Here is a 21,494-nt window from a genome sequence, read left to right on the forward strand (position 1 = left end):
TGGGCGTGGCCGCATTAGCAGATAATGAGCTGAATCACGGATTTCTGACATGGCTCTCTTTTCATACAGATTACATAAACACAGAATGTTTGTTTTCGATTTGACTTACATGATTTAAAACCTGACATTTCAATGTTTTTCACAATTTTTTTGTGATTAGTATTCACTAAGTTACAGTTCATTTTCTGAGAACTATCAGATTGGACTTCCTTCAGAGACGAGAGATCATGCATCATGTTAGTTTTCTTTATTTTACAAAAAGCACAACATTTTTTTTTACTCTGAGTGTACACAAATAAAAGAAGACATTCTATAGTTTCAATTGATATATTACTTATGTCTCTATGACAAAAAATGACAGAGTATTTTAAGTCTGCAATGTGAAAAAAATCCTGCAAAATGCGCCAGCGCGTTACCCGACTCCAGAGAGGTAATGTCTTACTATGCCTCTTTCATCGTCGCTCAGATCGTCTTCAGAATCAGTGAGCGCTTGTTCATAAGCATCCGGCTTGTCGAAGAAGTACTTCAAAACATTTTCGGTGTAACGGCCACGGTTCTTCATTGAATTTTGATATCAGCTAGAGCCGGCCAGAGTTCGGGAATTCTCGACACACGCTCCGTAGCCTTGGCACAGACTGTAACATCACTAGTTTTTTATACTAACAATGAATGAGCAATGTTAACACTAACACACTGTACACATCCACTGCACATAACAAACAAATGCACATTGTATCCCCTCATAACTTAAACACATAAAACACAATGCATTCAAACATTCAGAACATTGCACAAGTCTGTGTATGCATGATATCATTGTCAATAAACAGACCATATTAATGCTGCAACAATCTATGTGTGTGTGTTAGATATGATGTATGTGCATACAGTCCAAACATGATCACTGGGTGGCTCCGTGTCACCCCCTCCCTCCCTCCCTCCCTCCCTCCCTCCCTCCCTCCCTCCCTCCCTTCCTCCCTCCCTCCCTTCCTCCCTTCCTCCCTCTGACACCCCCTGTGGTGTCCTAAAGAGAAAATCAGCCGCACAGTTCTCAGGACCAGTCCGATATAACATCTCAAATTCAAAGGTTTGTATTGCTAAAAACCAACGTGTAATACGGGCATTAGTGTCCTTCATGCGGCCCAACCAACCTAAAGCTGATGATCAGTCTCTAGGGTGAACTTTCTACCCAACAGGTAGTATCTAAAGGAATCCAAAGCCCATTTCACAGCCAAACATTCTTTTTCTACCGTTGAATATCTTGATTGTCTTGGAAGAAGTTTTCTGCTAATGTAGGCAATGGGTTGCAACTCACCAGGTTGTCCTTGCAGAAGTACAGCTCCCGGACCGAACTCTGAAGCATCAGTCTGTACTGTAAATGCCTGACCAAAGTTTGGACTCTGTAGAAAAGGTTCTTTGCATAACGCATCTTTCAAATCCTTGAAAGCACTTTCACACTCTGCTGTCCAATCACTGGGTTTTACTGGGTTTATCCTTCTTTGTAAGGTTAGTAAGAGCTACGGCTCTTGCAGAGAAGTGAAGGATGAAACGTCTGTACCATCCAGCTAGGAAAAGATCGTACCTGGTTCTTTGAAGTAGGTCACTCAGCATGCTTGATGACTTCAATCTTCCCGAGTTGAGGATGAATAACTCCATGTCCCAGTTTTTATCCCAGGTAAGTAGTTTCCTTTTTGGCAATAGCACACTTGTCCAGGCGAATGGTAAGTCCTGCTGATTTTATTCTTGACAGTTCCTCTGTCAGATGCTGTAGATGCTCCTCTCATATTTCACTGTAAATGACAATGTCATCCAGGTATGCTGCTGCAAACTTCTCAGTTCCCCGGAGAATCCGATCGATCATTCTCTGAAATGTAGTAGGTGCTCCGTGAAGCCCGAAGGGTAAGACCCAGAAATGGTAGTGTCCAAAAGGCGTTTTCAAAAGGCTTTCAACTCCCTGCTGTATGAGCTTAACGTTGTCTGCCAATAGCCTTTGCATAAGTCCAGTGTTGTGAAAAACGTTGCACTACCAAGTTTTTCTATTAAGTCATCAACTCTGGGAATGGGGTATGGGTCAAATTTACTCACTGCATTGAGTTTTCTGAAGTCCAAGCAGAATCTCACTGTTCCATCCTTCTTTGGAACTAGTACGATGGGATTATTCCACTCACTGGAAGAAGGTTCTATGGTTTCCATTTTCAGCATTGTCTCAATCGCCTGCTTCATGGTGAGTACTAATTTCTCTGGATCTCTGTAAACACATTGATGTATTGGTTTATTGTCTTTTAGGAAAATGTGATGTTGGACAAGGTCTGTTTTACCTGTTGTTTTCAGGAATAGTTGGTGAGGGATGCTCTCCAGCAGTTGTCCCCTCTGTTCTGCATTCAAATGTCGCAAGTCCAAGGAACAGTCGTCCTGATGAACAGGTAAGCATTGCTCCTCCACTTATCCTCCTTCTGAACCGCCCTCACCAGCAGCTCATTTACAGCATTTACTGCCATCTCATGCACTTTTTCAGCATGTTAATGTGGATCTGCAAAGGTTGATGTCTCGATGGAATTTTAAGTTCATACGTCATGGAACCAACTTTCCTTTTTACCTGGTATGGACCTTGCCATTTTGCTAGAAGTTTGTTGTAGTAGCAACAATACTTGCTCCCCTGGTTGAAATGTTCTTGCGCTAGACTTCTTGTCATACCAAGCTTTCTGTTTAAGCTGTGCCTGTCGCAGATTCTCTTGAGCTATGGTGGTAGTTTGCTGTAAATTTTCTCTCTTTTTAAGCACATATGAGTGTATGTTCTGTTTATGCAACTTGTTGTTGTATCCCCAACTGTCTCTCAACACATCCAGTGGACCTCTGACTTGATGAGCAAACAGCAGTTCGAAAGGCGAAAATACAGTAGTTGCTTGAGGAACTTCTCGATAGGCAAATAAGAGATAGGGTAACCATTTATCCCAGTAGTTTCCAAGGACTAGAATGCTGTCCATCCTCAACATCCATGTTCACTGTCTGCTGTCCTCTTCCTCTTGTTTGTCCTCTTGTTTTAATCCCACTTCTGACACCATCTGTTAGCGATTGCACTCACGATCAGAGGCATAATAAGACCATGGCGACAGGAAATCCCAGTTGAGGTGTATTTGAAGAGCCCTTTTCCAAAACGCAATAAATACCAAATTTATTTGCTCCATCACTATTTCATGCCAAATCACTATATTTCCTTGTTTAAAATGTACTGCAAGATCCAGTTTCTTTCCAAACCGCTATAAGCACCAAACCTGTTTTTAGCCTAAATGCGATATGTCCTCTCGACCAATCAGAATTCGGCGAGCGTTCGATGCAATCTTACATGGCAGTTCTTTGAAGCGAGGGAGTTTGTTTTTGCTCAGTCTTCAAAATGAGTGCTTTAAACTCTATTAACACTTTTGGTGGCCTGGATGAGCCAGTGAGACCTACACCTGGGGGCTGGAGTCCGGAGCGCCAACTCGGCTCGGTTCCCGAGATAGGTTTGTTTGAATATAAGGGTGTCTCGGCTCGCCTCACCTCGTATGTGTGCGCAAGTGTGTGGCCTCGTATCAGGTGATCAACCTGTTCAGTAAACTGTTTAAAACATATAGTTACCCGATCAATACTGAGATTCTAGATGATTTTATATAAAAAGTTCAATTCAAAACTTTGAATTTATAATCAACAAAATTGTTGTTTCATTTAACAATCATTGTTTAACATGTTCAGACTGAGCCAATAGACCATTTTAACAGGATACATTGATTATTAACAAAATGTATAGGTCTAGGTAAAAAAAAAAAATATTTTCATGAAAACAATTAAAATGGATTTACAGCGTTTTAGAAAAGAGCTCTTCATTTATTGTGCAGACAGTGCAAATCCCACAACTATAAAAATAAATGTATATAAATGTGTTATATATATATATATATATACACAAGTCTTTTGTTGGAATGTAGTCACAACAGCAGTTGCATAGTTTGAACCCTTAACCCAACCCAAGCTAACCCAAGCTAACCCAAGCTAACCCAAGCTAACCCAAGCTAACCCAAGCTAACCCAAGCTAACCCAAGCTAACCCAAGCTAACCCAAGCTAACCCAAGCTAACCCAAGCTAACCCAAGCTAACCCAAGCTAACCCAAGCTAACCCAAGCTAACCCAAGCTAACCCAAGCTAACCCAAGCCTCTAGACTCAACTTCACTCTACCCACCATGTGTTAATTTTGCAGCCATTTTGTAGTCTAGGCCACACCCTGGAATGTACTATTCCACAGATAAGTTTTACTTTCTTACATATGCACTTCTTATCACCTTATGCATATAAAAAACAAGATTTATCCATGATTAAATAACACTATAACACAATATAACAATACAACGCATGAATTAACAAAGATAAAACTTGTTTTACAGGAATATTGGAAACCGCTCTATGACGTCATACCCAACATGGTTTCTCCCATTCAGAAGGCACGCCCACCATGTTTAAATACTCCACTTTTAAAACAATACAGGTTTGGTCACTGGTGTTTTACAAGCAGGTAAGTTATATTTGTTATACTGTGCAACCCGATCTTAAATAAAAACTTAAAATCAGACATATGATAAATGAGCACGATGAATGAGCACGATGAATGAGCAATGTTAACACTAACACATTGTACATATCCACTGCACATAACAAACAAATGCATATTGTTACATCCCAGAGTGTTTTAATGTCACTTTATTGTCAAATCCCTGTGTGTCCTGTGTTGTGTTCTGTTTCTCTCCCTCACTCTCTTACTCAGGTTAATTACCACCAGCTGCAACTTGTTGTGAGCATGCCTGAGTCTGAGCAGAGCAGTATATATGGTGCATTCAGAAGATCCTATGCTGAGAAACACTTCTCCCTAGCCTTAGGGGCCGTTCACACAGAACGCGTTTTTCTATTCCAATGCGCTACTTTCCCATTGTTTTTCTATGTAAACACGCGCTTGACGGACGTGCATGACCGTTACGCTCACGTCTTTTGCAGCGCCTCGCACATGAGCACCGCGTTTTTAAGACGCCGTGTCAAGTTAAAAGAATTTCAACTTTTACACGCAGCGCCGCTCATCAATGTCAGTTCCAAAACAGTGGACCAATCAGAAGAACTTGGAGGTGGGGCAAGCGTTGCGAGTTGGCATGACAACTGTTTAATATAATGGCAACATGGCGGAGGAGGCGCTCATTATTATCTTATTTTCTTTTTTCCATGTCAATACTTGTATCTGTAAATTCTGCAGTTTGCCTATTTCTATTATTTCCGTTATTGTCTTTATTGCATCACGTCTCAAAGGCGCGTCTCGAGACTCTCGCGTTCTATGCTGCGCTTTTTTTAAAACCACTCCTGAGCGCTGCGTCAAGCCTTTTTAGACGCAAAGACGCGTTCTGTGTGAACGGCCCCTTAGAGTGGAAATTGAATTGTCTGTGTGAGAACAAGTGCTTACAGTTTTGAGTTAGGTGTGGGCCTATACTTTTGCTGTGTGTTAGCAACATTCTTTAGCTTGCTTACGGGTCTATCCATGTGTGGGTAACAAGAAGGTATTGTATCATTTAACTCTTAATTAGTATTTGGTTACCTGGGAATTGTAGGGAGAGAGTGCTTTTTTATTTTTGTGTACAATCGTTTTCTCCTGTTTATTGAACAGAGAGGGAGCTCAAGGAAGTTTGTGTTGTTTTTCCATCTTTGTTTTTGTGCAGGGTAAGTAGATTCTTTAAACCTTAGTTGGCTCCTGTTTTGTTTATTAATTTAGGCCATACTCTCTCCTGAACATTTATTCCCTCATATTCTTTTGTTAAGCTCTTTTTTGTATAAGGAAATAAACATTTTTTAAACATAATATTCACCGGTAAGTCTACATTTTTCTTAGCTGTTTGCCATTTTTTTATGTGTGGTGGAGGAAACTTTGGTAGTAAGATGGAGTTTGATTTGGTTGCATTCATACAGAAACCTGCGCGGCTGATTCTGTACCTGAACAAAACCTGTTTTAGAAGTGGGCAGGGAACAATTGTTCTATTGCTCAGAGAACAGACCCTTCTTTAGCAACCGTTATTTAGTCTGTTGCGAATTTCAAAAGAAAATCTCATTAGGTAAGGTATTTTTGGGAAGGGTAAGTTTTGCGGAAGTTTTGCGGAAGTGGAGACCCATTGCTCATTCTTCCCTTAAAGGATTAGTTCACTTTTAAATAAACTTTTCCTGATAATTTACTCACCCCCATGTCATCCAAGATGTCCATGTCTTTCTTTCTTCAGTTGAAAAGAAATTAAAGTTTTTGATGAAAACATTCCAGGATTTTTCTACTTATAGTGGACTTGAATGGGCACCAAACGATTGAAGATCAAAATTAGTTTCAGTGCAGCTTCAAATTGTTTCTACACAATCCCAGATGAGAAATAAGGGTCTTATCTAGCGAAACCATCGCTCATTTTCTGAAAAAAAAATTAAAATTACATAAGTTTTAACCTTAAATTCTCATCTTGAACTAGTTCTCTTCTTCTTCTCCTCTATTAGAATTCCAGCAGTGTAGACGCTGCTAAGTGTATTACTGCCCTCCACAGGTCAAAGTTTGAACTAATTTTTATATGCAATATGCTAGTTCAATAGTAAATAACAATTAGTTCAAACTTTGACCTGTGGAGAAATTATCAGGAAAAGTTTATTTAAAAGTGAACTAATCCTTTAATGAAATTCAGCAAATCGTTCTGCCTTAACAGTATAGAGAGCCTGTACTGAAAATCGCTCATGAACATGTACTCTCAGGACACTTGGGAGTTACCAAGATGTTCAAACGAGTGTCCTGCTACTTTTTCTGGCCAATATTGTATCCCCTCATATCTTAAACACATAAAACACAATACATTCAAACATTCAGAACATTGCACAAGTCTGCGTATGCATGATATCAGTGTCAATATACAGACTGTGTTAATGTTGCAACAATGTGTGGGTGTGGGTGTGTTAGATATCGTGTATGTGCATACAGTCCAAATATAATCACGGGGTTGCTCCATGATGGTGTCCTCATTCAAGACCAGATGAAAACTGAACTGAGGTATGTGCTTATAAGTGGTCACTGATGAGGTGAGTAACAATTAACAGGTGATGGTGATAAGTACTTCAGTGACGATAATGATGATGATGATTATATTGGCATTTCTTTAGCTCAGGGGTTCTCAAACACATTCCTGGAGCCTCCCCATCACTGCATGTTTTCCATGTCTCCTTAATCAAACACACCTGATTCAGATCATCAGCTCATTAGTCGAAACTCCAAGACCTGAAATGGGTGTCAGATTTGCTTGTGAATTAAATTACTTATAAAATAATAAATTACTTATTATTTCATTAATTGCATTCATTTATGCATCTATATAGATTAGATTACTTGCATAAAATCACTTGATATTGTCTTACAACTGAAAAAAAAAGGTCAAATAAAACCACATATATGAAAACATGACAAAGTCTCATCATCTTTATATCATGTTACATGCAATTACAGGGCCTATTCACTTTCCCTTCCCTTCAAGGAAATTATAGTGAATCAAAGTGTATTGCTGTGTTATGTTACATAAAACATCTGCATCTGTAAATATGAAAATTTCCTATAAAAGTCCATGCATAAAATTTCAGGAAGTCTGCTACAAATATTAAATATCATAATGTTAGTGAGTATATTCTTAAACTACCATGTCTATCCCATATAGCCCTAACATGCATTTAGCTTCAGGTGCTTTGCTTTTGTGATATTCCCATAAATTTCTGTTTAAATCAACAGTATTGGCCTGAAATGCTTTCGGGAGCATTGAAGAGTGACCAAAGTAGCTGCTTTAATGATCCAATCATGTAATGCTCTGCTAGCACACACGTATACACACATAGGCCTACCCTGAATTAAAATCCACTGAGCTTCCTTGCTGTCTTTTAACCTCATAAATGTTGTATATGGACACATTTCTCCTCGAGTGAGTAGATTTCAGCAGAACTTGGTGTTAGCTTGTTGCTAATCTAAAAATACAATACTGCAATCATGAAAACATCACAGCACACATAAACTATTGGGTAAATAGTCTTGTTGAATTACATTTAACTAATTTGTATCTACATTTATTGGTACTGCATGAAATAAAATAATGCTGACTTAGTATTTGTTCAAATTTAGGAATATTAAAAGGCAACATATTGTTGGTGTTTAGGCAAGCAGTCACTATAGTGCTGCGTCCCAATTCGCCTACTTATACTAAAAGTATGTACTGTTTTTGTAAAGAAAAAGTACATACTTTTGAGTGTGTAGCAGAAGAGTATGCAAGCTTTGGGACATACTACCTCGTCATAATTGAGTCTTTAACGGACGTTCTGTCGCTTAGTTATGCAACCTGTAACTGTTTAAACTGTCCTGTCAATTTAATTTCCTACCGTTTCGGAGAGAAATGTAATCGCATGTTTGTCTGCCAGTCATGGGTCTTTCATTCAGAGAACTCTCCTCACCTTTTCATAATGATGCATTTAAAAGTTAATGACCAAACGCATTGTTATAAAATTCACAATGCTGTTGCAGATTAAATAAAATTTGGATAACATTTAATAAATATCTTTTTGTCAGGTTATACTGATTATTAAACATTCAAGCCCTTTATCTTAACCGCTCTGCTTAACTGTAGGTCTCGCATATCTGTCATGTTTGTAGTTTTTTGACACTTTTTATTCGTATTTGTAGTTCTAATCGAATCCTCGTCCACAGCGCAATGTGTTATGGGCAATATTAGCCATTAGAAATGTGCACGGATCTGCACTTCGAATTCTAACCGGAAAAAGTAGACCATCCAGGTATCTTTGGAATACTCATTTCAACATACTACGATTTGGGACATACTAATTCTTTTTTTGAATACTATTTAGGACGGATAGTATGCGAATTGGGACGCAGCATAGGTCTAGTGTTAGGGATGTTGTTTTATCAAAAGAGCTTTTTTTTTTTTTTCTTCAGAGGACTTAAAAATTACATTACACAAGTAATAATTAATTCACTTTGTGCTCTTTGTTGATTTGTGCTTAATGAGTCAAATTATGGTTACCTTTCAAATTATGTCTATTTAAATAAAGCTAATCTTGTCTAATTACTTAAGCACAACCTCACAAACATTATTGTCCCCAGTCATTTATTTTATGCTTTACGTTTTCTGCACAGCCATGTGTTTGCCATTAAATGGATCGTTGTCAGATGATTGTACTCATTCTCAATCACATCACACCAGTGAAGACAAAATAACATAGGGGGATCATAGTGCTACACCTCAAACAGAACAACTGCCATTCTCCATGTGGAAGTGCACGTACTCTAAGAACAAAGTTTATTAGTCATAGAATCAACACTAAACCAGTATGTGCAATGCACATCTTATGTCGTGTTTTAACATTGCACAACACTGTTCTTCCCCTTTTAATTTTCTCTTGTTGCTCAACATTTTCCCACTCATCCTAGTGACATTGCTATGCAGATGCTCTGTGGTTTCTATGCTATTCTAGGTGGTTGCTTTCAAGCCCAAGTCAAAATAGTCCATGCCAAAGTCTATGATATTATGGTATCTAGAAATGGCTTGTGTCCCTTTGCCCCTTCTATGGAATATTGTATGTTTTAATGTCATCCAGAAGAAAACAAGGTTGGTAAGACTTCTTGAAATTAAATAGCACATTTGTTCTTAACCCTTAAATGCATGACTGTTTCGCCAGTCATTCTTACATATTCGGGTCTTTATCGACCCGGATCTATATCTAACAGAAGGATCTCTACCTGTCGTGAAAATATAAAACTCCTCTGATATTAGAGTAACAATTACAGAAGAATAAAATAAATCATATTTTGTTATACCTCTTGGAGCTTGAAAGGGCTCCGTTTGAGCAGATGTTTATTGCCATCATCACTGTCCTCGTCAGAGCTCATTTCCCAGTAAATTCAACAAATAATGGGCTAGTTTTATGTTTGAGGTCATGAATATGAGCCCATCTCAAACATATTCCCAGAACTATATAATTTTCAACATCTTCAAAATCAGTATTTCGATCGCTAACAGCTTCACCAGATCCATCCAGTGACAGTTACAGTCATATTTGATTGCGTTCAGTACTTTCTCTGCAGTAAATCGCTGAGCCATTTCAAGTTTCTCTTATTATTTAGTTTTCTGTCTGAATGAGTCGTCACTTCAGCATTGTGTATCAAACATTGCCACCTTCTGGAATAAAGGTGAATTGCACTTATTCTGTCATCTAAGATTCAATTATTGTTGTGCAGAAAAAAAATGTATGTACACTCATACACACCTCGGGTCATTTGCAACCCTATACAATTTTTACAAAAAATGAATACAAAAATAGACATTCTTTTATAATTTTATTATTTTTTTCTTGTTATATTCTGAATAATGAATGAATTCTTTATAAGGAATATCAAGAAGGTTGATGTCTAACTTTAAAAAATGAATGAGGAGAAGGGTAGTGGATGACGTCCCGGGTCACTAAAGACCCGATGTATGCATTTAAGGGTTAACAAACTGCACAATCTAATGGAACCTTCATTTATTCTTAGGACAAATTTAATTAACTCTGAATCAGTACTGTAAATTTTTCCAAGGTCTTTAGAATTCCAGCTGTTTAAAATAAATTTTTATTGCTTTGAGGGAAAAATCACACTGACAGCAATTAGCTGCAACATGAGTAGTTCAGCGAAATGCACTGCAAAATGAGTGACAGAAACTGTTGATGAAGAGACCTAAACTAAAGTAATTAATTCCCTTAGTTTGGTTTATTTGTGCATGAGTTCATCTATTCATTTTCCAAACCACTTGACCACTATGTAGGGTCACAACGATCCTGGAGCCTGGCTGAAGGCAGGGAAACACCCGCAAATGAGGGCCAGTCTATTACAAAGATAACAGGGACATACACACATACACTCACACCTACAGGCAATTAAGTGTCTCCAATTCATCTGGCCTGCCTGTCTTTGGATTACTGGGGAAACTGGAGAAATGAACAAAAATGCCTCCTAGTTCAGCCGGGACCCCCTGGTGTTGTGTCATGACGTTGTACACAGAAGCTACAAAGGGGAGTCCACACACAATAGCTGGCTGACGAGCTCGAAGCGGCTTCGGCCCTTTCTCAGCTCTCATCAGCCAGCTCTATTGTTCCCATTCAGGTGTCGGAAGCCAGTGCTGCTGCTTTTTCTAGATGAGGATCTAGATGTTCTAAACAATGAGGCAGGAGAGATTGAGGATTCGCCACCTTAATCCCCTGCTTCTAAGGAGCTGCTGGAGGACCAGAGCAGTGGTGAAATTAAATATCGAATGGCCATCAGAGAAGCAGGAGGCACATAAGAAAAGTAAACTTGATGAGTGCTTCCTGCAGGCTCGGTCTTAGCCTTCACAGCGTTCTCATCAAGAATTTCAAGCCCAACTGTACATCATTGGGGTACAGCTATGGGGTGATGCCAGGGGTGATGGGTCAGGCTGACGCATGCCTGTATATGATGGGCATCATGTAGGCATACTAGGCCGACATATGAAAAGATTTATATGACAGTGGGGAGTTCAGGCTCAACAACATTAAAGAACTGTTTCAAGCTGCAGACTTGTCTCTCTGGGTCACATAGGAGATAGCCCGCACCATCGGCCACTCCATGGCAGCATTAGTTGCTACAGAGAGCAACGTAATGGAAACAAGCCACAACACAATGAAATCGAGCCACAACACAACGGAATGAAGCCACAGAATGAAGGTCAAAACAACACTCTCACCCAAAGTCTAAGCAGAAAGGCAGATCTGAAGACTGTCATTCAGGCAAGGAAGGCTTCGGGAAAGTGATCCTGATGCTCTATGCAGGCCTCTGAGTGCAGTCCACCACTCCTGAGCAACATGTCCTTCAACCAATAAGCCCATATAGGTTGTTTGTCACTTCCCTGAAATACGACTCATAGGAGCGTTTACTAAAGTTGCGCCCCTATCGACAACAGGACACTTTCATTTTAATACATGAAATATGACCCATAGGAGCGTTTACTAAAGTTGCACCCCAATCGACAACAGGACACTTTCATTTTAATGCATTGTACTCTTTTATCTGCGTCATACTTCGGGTTTCACGTAGCTCAGTTGGTAGAGCATTGCAATATACAACAATATGCAATCATGTGATCATGTGATCGTGGGTTTGATCCCAGAGAATGCATGTGCTCATAACGTGTATATGCACTATAAATCACTAAGGGTAGGTTTAGGGTAGGGAGATTTTTGCTAAATGGAAATAGGACAAATGGTGGGTAAGGGACCGTGTAAAAAGTCCACACATTGCATTTAAATGATTGGTAACAATAGTCATACATCATTTCATGACAACAGACGTAACACGACACTGTCATTATTTTTACGCCAGCTAGAGGGCGCATGACTTTAAAAACATAAATATAGGTCGTAATAAGGTGCTTGAAAAAAATGATGAAAAAGAATGAACCGTCTCCTCCTGAGGCCTGTAGAAAATCTTGTTCGGTTTTCCCCTGCTGGTCAGCCACTTCAGGGTACCAAACTGTTTCTCTTTCCCCGTCCACACTTAAGGTCTATGTGACAGCCATAGCAGCCTTCCACATGCCTTTATGCACTGATTTTCTGGGGAAACACCAACTAATTGTTTGTTTCCTTCATGTTGCTCGGAGGATGAGGCCTGTCGTCCAAGCCAGGGTTCCTGTTTGGGACCTGGCAGTGGTTCTTGAAAGGTTTTCCCTGGCAGCATTCAAACCTATTGACAACATGTTGGACAAGTTTCTCTCTTTCAAAGTGGCCTACCTGCTAGCTATTACATCCCTTAAAATAGTTGGGGACTGTGGCGAGGGGGGCGTGGTTCAACGAGGTCTGCAACAAGAGAGAATAGCCGGAGACACTTGGTAAGTGAGTGGGTTGAATACAAATCACGAACACCTGTGTCTCGTTCTAGTGATTGGCTCGGAGACAGGATAAGACGGCGTGAGAAGCAGGAGTTTGTGAGAGAGAGGGGAACTGCTGACTGAGGCACAGCACGTTGCATGGAGTGAAGCCCTTGTGGATTGTTTCTACCGAATCTTGGAGTGAAGCCCTTTGTGGATTATTTATGTTGCTGTTGTTGTGCGTTGCACAGTCTTTCTGTTGAACTTTGTTCTCAATAAAAGCTCAGTCAGCAGTTGTTCACCGTCCCTGACCGCTTCCTTCCCACACCCGAACTTTAATACTACTACAGGGACCTGCAAGCTCTTTCTGTTGCTCCCTTTTGCCTCAAGGTCACTCCTGGGAGGGTTGAGGCCATTCTCCACCCTAGGCTAGACTATGTGCCCAAAGTGTCATCTAATGGCCATCTAAATGGCATGGTCGGTTATCCTGCAGGCCTTTCAACCTCTACCACATGTGTCGGCTGATCAAGTAAGGATACACCTATTAAGCCCTGTCAGAGCCTTGAAGGCCTACGTACATAGGTCCTTGGGTTGGAGGAAGTTGAGTGCCTGAGAATGACCTGCTTCAACCTACCAGAAGCTAACACTGTTGTGTGCTGGCTCCCCTTTGTAGCTTCTGCGTATGCCATCATATGTGACATCATGACACAACACCAATTCAGACTGGACTAGTTCCATACATGCTTCAGACGCTATCATGCTGGAGGCATTCCTCAAAATTTCATCTTCAATGCAGCAACTCAGGGAAGTTCTCAGGGAACAAGGGTTACAGTCGTAAAAACAAGACTTTTTTTTTGTTCTGTTTTGTTTCAATTGACATTTAAGGGTGGGTAAATCTGGAATATATATCTTTGAAAAGTATGAGGAGTATATAGGTGTGCTCAAGCTTAAGTTGTGAAAACTTGCAAATCCAGTACCTAGTTCTAAAATAAATGTATATGTTACCTAATTAAATGTAACCTATACATGATTTATTCTGTAAAATCATTACATTTAATGATAACACCTTACAATAACTGCACGCTAATCAGTTGTCAGTGGTTCATAATATCATTTAGAAAGTGTAAGTAAATGATAAACTATTTAAATCTACATTTATACATCTTATTAATTAGACATATAGTAATAGTTGTTGAAAGTGCTCTAATATGAAAATGACTATATTAAATTTTTCATCCAGACAGTTTTTACTTGATATTTGGCTGCATTTAATTCTGAGAAAGGATTTAATACTCATCTGATTTAAAACGTTGAATGCGTGTATTAGCCCTTAAACAGGCAACGTGTACCACAGGATGCATGTAGTCTCTTGTAGGAGGCATGAGAAATAATTTTTCATCCAAATTATGTTATCATTGTGATAGTTTAGTCTGTTCGGAGTACGTGGGTCACATGACTTGGTTAAAATTTTCTGTGCTTGTTTTGTCATTTTATCTCTTCTGGGAGCTCAATCGTCACTTAATAAGTCAGCACTCCCCACCAAGCCGTGCAAAATAAAATTCACGCTGGGTAGGGAAGGTTTTTCAGTCATCAGGTCATGCTGGTGCTGTTCTGCAAACTATGGCAGGCGCACCAAGCTGACCTGCTGGAAAAAAAGCCCCCGGGCTGGGGCACGTAAAAATATATTAAGTAGCTCCTTTCCGACACCATCAAGACACCACTAATCTATCCCTGCCACCTCCAGTGTTTCAGGGGGCAGCGGTTTCCAGATAAATGCTAAATATTTATTGCCTCCTGCTGTGTCCGAGGACACAGGATATTTAACATTCACCCATCAAGAGGTTGCATCACAAGACATTGTCACCAGACACTGCGTCGAAATTGGTGCCCATTTTAGAGAAGGTGGCAGCAAATTACTGCCAAAAACATCTCCTTGGGTTTTGAGAGCCATAGAAAAAGGCTACAAAATACAGTTTGCGCACTTTCCTCCACGTTTCAACGGTGTGGTCTCCACTGCCATGAAATCGGAACAGGCACAGTTACAAAAACTGCAACTCTGCTGGACAAAGGGGTCATAGAAAATGTCTCCCTCCCTCCCAAACAGACAGTCAGGTTATTACAGCCGCTATTTTATGGTTCCCAAAAAAAGTTGGGGGAGTTGCGCGGGATTCTTTGCAGTATGAACTGTTCTCTCAGAACATTCAAGTTCAAAATGTTGACAGTCAAAATTATTCTGTCTCAAATTCAACACAAAGATTGGTTTGTCACAATCAACCTCAACCCAAATATTTTCATATAGAAATTCTGCCCCATCACAGGAAGTTCCTGAGGTTTGCTTTCAGGGACGAAGCTTACCAATATCAGGTTCTTCCATTCAGCCTAGCCCTGTCACCCCTCACATACACAAAATCCATGGATGCAGCTCTGGCGCCATTACAACCCCAGGGCATCGGCATTTTAAATTACATAGACATAGTCTCCAAGACCTTCTGCTTCGACATCGGATGTCATCCTCGCTCATCTTGTATATCTGGGGTTGAGACTCAACTCCAAGAAAAGCATTCATGGGACTCGGTCACCATGCGGACACAGCTTTCCCCTGCACGTGTCGAGTCCATCTTAAGCACCCTTAGTGATATTAGGCTAGGTCATGAAATAACTTTCCATCACTTTCAAAGAGTTCTAGATCTTATGGCAGCTGTGTCCAGGGTGATAACTTTGGACCTTCTGCACATGAGACCATTTTAGCTGTGGCTCAGAGCCAGGTGATTTCGTCCAAGGACTACTCCCCAGAGGCAAAAAAAAAATGGTAAGGGCACACGGCAAGTGCTTCATTGTTTATTGTAAGCACTTTCTAAAATACGTGTTTATGGTAAGAGCATGTGCTGAGTGCTTAATGCGCTTTCTATCTGGATGAGTCCCCGGTTTGCTACCGTGGGTCCCTCTCTAGAAGAATTTTTCCATTGTTCATGAAAACAGATGCCTCACTCACTCCCATGCCTTAGTGGCTCAAAACAAGAGATTAATCCCCTATTAAATTCCAAGTTTATGGTAAAGGAATCCTGACTATCTTCCAAAAGTTCCATATTCGACCATACATCCAGTCATCCTTGAAGTCTTCTGTCCTCCACCGTTCACTTCGCCAGAGCAGGAGAGACTTCACTTACTGTGTCCAGTTTGAGCTCTTCAGATTTACGTCCACCACACTAGAGAGTGGTATAAGTCAGAGCAGCTGTTCATTTGTTATGGGGCCATAACCAAGCTTTGCCTCTAGGCATGAGGGCTCATTCTACCAGAGTTGCATCCTCCATGGCTTTAGCAAGAGGCGCCCCCTTGCAGCAAATATGTGATGCGGCAGGCTGGTCCTCTCCGCACGCAATTATTAGATTCTATAATTTGGTTGTTCACGTTTCTCCAGGCTTGCTTACTCCATTACTCACATTATGCGTTCTTGAGTCGGCATCCTAATCTTGTGTTTGAAGCTTTTCTCGTGTTTGTGCGCACACATTACACAATCTTGAGGGGTCCAGACACTTCCAGTGCAGCTGCATTGATATTCTCCTTCCACATAGCGCTTAAATCAAGCGCGGCATTGAGAGTAGCTTTTGAATGGGAACGTCTTGGGTTACTTGACTGTAACTCTGTTCCCTGAAAAAGCAGGAATGAGATGCTGCGCTTCATTGCTACTCTGAGGGCATGTTCAGGATGTTCTACCTGCCACACGTCTATTTATAGCCTCTGATGTGCGCATTCCGATGATGTGAACATCAGAGGTTATTTAAGCCAAATTCTTTGGCGTGTTTCCCACACATGTTCACAACCGATCAAATGAAGACGTTTTCCCCATAGCGCTTAAATCAAGTGCAGCATCTCATTCCTGCTTTTTCAGGAAACAGGGTTATAGTCAAGTAACACAAGACGTTTTCTTGTTTCAAATTCATGGTTGAGTGAAAATTCATTGCTAACAGTGAGTCACAGTGAAGTGCCAAAATTCCACATACTTCTTAGTGTGATAAAATTAGAGGTGGGCATAGATTATTTTTTTTTAATCTAGATTAATCTAGATTAATTTTGGAATTAATCTAGATTAATCTAGATTAAAATGGCTCATTTGAATTCTGCCGAAGGCATTCAGAATATGATGAAAATAAATTATGTTCAATAAGATGTACTTGTGTTTACCAACTGTTTATTCAGTTAAACATGAATTTTGAACTGTAGGCCTACATAAGAGGTTGTGATGAACCGTTTACAGTCAGTAACTTTGTGTCAATTAGTCCAAGCTCTATATCTCCTTCTTCCACTAGTCACTCAGGCAAACCAGCTTGTTCACATTTTCTGGTGACAAACTAGACCTCCTCTTCTGCACAATATGGCCTGCTAAAGAAAAAAGTCTCTCACATGGGACAGTTGTGGCAGGAGTCCCCAAGTATTTACGGGCAATGTGGGCCATCTTACCATAGACAGCAGTGTGCTCCGACCACCACTTCAGTGGACACTGATCTAGACTGGCACTGGGCTCTACCTTGTACCTCTCCACAGTATTGTCTTCTGGTGTCTCATCATCTGATTCTGAGTCTGATCCTATCAGTAGCAGGGCTGTTTTCTTATTGGGTGGCTCAGGATTCTCCTCCCTGAGTGGCTGCAGAGCAGGTTCTTCTCCCTTCACCATCTCACTTAGCTTTGCCCACACTGGCTCCCTCTCTGCTCTGGGCAAGCACTTGAGGTCCTTAAATCGTGGATCTAGAGCAGTCGCCACCTTTGATGAATAAAAAAACCAATAACTATTGATTGATGAAAATTTCACTTTCCAAATCCAACCTCCATATTTCTTCACGACTCATTCATCTATTAATTGACAGATCTACTGGCTTAACAGTCTATAATGGTCAAACAATGCAGTTATCTTCTGGTCAGTCTGATACCTTAAGCCATTCCAGGTTTATATTCTCCCTCCGCTGGTTGAGGTCCTTGGTGAAGGCAGATTTGAATCAGACAATATAGGCAGGATCGTCATCTGAGATCTTCATCGCGTGCTGGAGGTGGCACAGGGCAGGTAGAACCACAGAGCTTATTCATTATTCATTTAACTCAGATTACACATTTTTAAAGTTCTTAATCACATTACATTTAAGGACATGCATTTCTTAAATACAAAGTGACATTTAAAAGAACTTGTATGTCAATTCATGAACATGCTATCATTGTAGACCATACCTGCATGGCTCCAGCAGTTTCTCTAGCTTTGCCAACTTCTCATATTCAGCATTTGTTGTGAGGGCCAGATTGTGCTTCTGCTGAGACAGCGTTGTGTGAAGTGCGCCTCTGTTGCGCCTCACGCACTTGATCATCTCAAGGGTGGAATTCCACCGTGTTGGAACATCTTGCACGAGTGGCTCCTGAACTTGTCCAAGGGAGGCTTGCTGGACATTCAGCTTGTCTGAGTTGGCCGGACTGTGTTTGAAATATCCAACCACTTTACGGCACTTGGCCAGTGCACCATCAAAACCACCTTCCCGAAGTGACATTACAATAGCTCTCTGTACAACATGTGCAACACAGGGCAAATGCTCGAATGGCAGTATCCTCCCTGCTGCCACCATATTAGGAGTGCTGTCTGTTCCAATAGTGCTGATTTTATCAGCTATCCCCCACTGATTAGAGACGTCGAGAAACTGCCTGGCACACGCTTTTGCAAAGTGATGCTCCTCTGTTTTCATCACATCTAACGGACAGACAAAGTAGATCAAAATAAGTTCACTACTAGTAGTAAACAACTAACTTAGCAATCATCAATAAGCAAACATAATGTGGTGGTAATTTGTGGTGTCGTGGTAATTAATAGGCTAAGTAATTAAATTAAATTATGTAATTTAAAATTACATAACATAGCCTACCTAAAGCGCAGGAGTGAAGTTCCCAGCTGACATCGATGAGGTGTACAGTAACGCCGAGGTAGTTATCGTTGTTGACAGATGTCCAATGGTCCCCAGTCAGTGCTACACACCTCGCCTCTACCATCTTCTCATCTTTTGCGGCTTTCTCTTCGGCGTACTGGTCATGTATTTTCCTCATGATAGTTCGCCTAGCAGGTAGTTTGTAAGATGGGTCACCTGTGGCCACCTGGAGAACAAGCTCAAGCCCATCATCTTCAATCATGCTGATTGGTCGGCAGCTGGTGGCAATCGACTGAGCGAGGAGATTAGTTAGCTTGTCTGATAGAGCTGTGCTGACGGGCTTGCCTTGGTTGCACTCAAACAAAGTAGTTTGACGACGACTCTTCTGCACTACATCAGTGCTTGGCCCGGCATCTTCCTGTAGCTAAGGGATTCTTTGCGTTTAGGTGGTACTTGAGACTGGAAGAACTTCTACAGTAAACTAATTCCGCATTGCACAAGGTGCAAACAACCTTAGTTTTGTCGAGGCTTCCATTGGGAAGCTTCTTAAAAATAAATTTTCCCTGAAGCAAACCCGGCAGCTTCATAGCTGCATCCATGTTAGCGCGTTTTTGATGTGGTAATTTCACAGTAGGCATACATACAGGTTCGAAGACTCATTCTCGCCCCCTACAGTGCAATTCAGCTAGGTATACATCCGCGCTGAAATATCAAGGTGAACGTCATTATAGCTTGCGTAGTGTAGACCCAGCTCCCAACCCAAATTTGAGAATAGATTAACGGCAATATTTTTTTTATCGCCCGATAAGAGTCTCACGTTAACGCAGCACGTTAACGGCCCACCACTAGATAAAATCCAAATAAATTCTACATTTCAAACTGAAGACACAATTAGCTGAGAGAAAAAACAAATATACTTTTTACAATTGATCAAACAATATATGAATTTACATTTTATATAAATTCTTGCCATCTCATTGCTCTTACACTGGTTGCAGTGACTGAATATGACTTGTACTTTCTTGAAATGTCATGAATCACTCTGAAATATGTACCATCATAGTGTTTCTTTGCCAGCCATTCATTCCACTCAATCACTGCAAGGTGCTCAGAAAGCAAACTCTAAGACCGATTTTATTTGTTGTATTTTGGCACTCCTGTAATCCAGTGTTGGTGCTGGTAATTTTTTATTCAGCAATGTTTACACTTAACAGAAACTTACTATTTACTAATGCTTAACTAATAATTCATAGCGTAAGTTATGAAGGTAAGTGTTACCCATCTGAATAATAAGACACTATAGGACTGTTACCAATCAAATTAAACCAGTATCACAAAAGCTGCATCTGAAGTGGCATTTACATGTGTTTACACAGACTGTTTAATGCAGTTACGAAAAGCATACATAATGTTTTTTTTTTTTTTAAAAAACAATTAATGATGATATATCAAATGATTTTTGAAACTGAAAAGATACTTTAAATATGAAACTAAAACCACCAGCGATAAACTATGAGTTAATGAGCGAATCATTGAGTCATCAATCACTGAGTTAAAGGTGCTGAAGAACATGTTTTCAAAAGCTGTAATATAAGTCTTAAGTGTCCCCTGAATGTGTCTTTGAAGTTTCAGCTCAAAATACCCCATAGTTTTTTTTTTTTTTTGTATTAATTTTTTTAACTGCCTATCATTATAAATGCGCCGATTCAGGGTACACAACCCCTTTAAATCTTTTGCTCCATGCCCCAAGAGCTCTTGCTTGCTTTAAACACCATAAACAAAGTTCACACAGCTAATATAACCCTCAAAATGGATCTTTACAAAGTGTTCATCATGCAACATGTCTAATTGCGTAAGTATAGTATTTATTTGGATGTTAACATTTGATTCTGAATGAGTTTGCTAGTGCTTCGTGGCTAAAGCTAACATTACACACTGTTGGAGAGATTTATAAAGAATGAAGTTGTGTTTATGCATTACACAGACTGCAACTGTTTAAAAAAATGAAAATAACGACAGTCTCCGTGAATACAGTAAGAAATAATGGTAACTTTAACCACATTTAACAGTACATTAGCAACATGCTAACGAAACATTTAGAAAGACAATTTACAAACATCACTAAAAATATCATTATATCAATGATTATGTCAGTTATTATTGCTTCATCTGCCATTTTTCGCTATTGTTCTTGCTTGCTTACCTAGTCAAGTCAAGTCAAGTCACCTTTATTTATATAGCGCTTTTTAAAATGCAGATTGTGTCAAAGCAGCTTTACATTGATAACTGGTACATAATTTGGCTTCACAGCAGCTCTTAAATAATAGTGTCAATGCAGGCAGATCAGAGGCACTGTTGAATAAATGTCAAGAATACTATTGAATATCAAATGTCAAGTGTCCCCAACTAAGCAAGCCAAAGGCGACAGCGGCAAGGAACCCAAACTCCATCAGGTGACATCAGGTGGCAAACAAGTGGCAAATAGGTGTTAAAATGGAGAAAAAAAAACCTTGGGAGAAACCAGGCTTAGTCGGGGGGCCAGTTCTCCTCTGGCGAACAGTGCTTTGTTACAATCAGGTTGCTATCATAAGTCTGATAGGATCGCAACAATCAAAGTATTTATTTCAGTTCCATCCAGTTGAGGATCGTATTCATCACGCC

General features: G+C 40.2%; 1 pseudogene; it reads right to left on the reverse strand.

Annotated features, from left to right (window-relative positions):
- Positions 1–17,239: 17,239 nt before the first annotated feature.
- On the reverse strand, positions 17,240–19,432 carry LOC137027556 (E3 SUMO-protein ligase ZBED1-like; annotated as a pseudogene).
- Positions 19,433–21,494: the final 2,062 nt, after the last annotated feature.

This window comes from Chanodichthys erythropterus, chromosome 10 (genome assembly GCF_024489055.1).
Source record: "Chanodichthys erythropterus isolate Z2021 chromosome 10, ASM2448905v1, whole genome shotgun sequence".
Classification (NCBI taxonomy): domain Eukaryota; kingdom Metazoa; phylum Chordata; class Actinopteri; order Cypriniformes; family Xenocyprididae; genus Chanodichthys; species Chanodichthys erythropterus.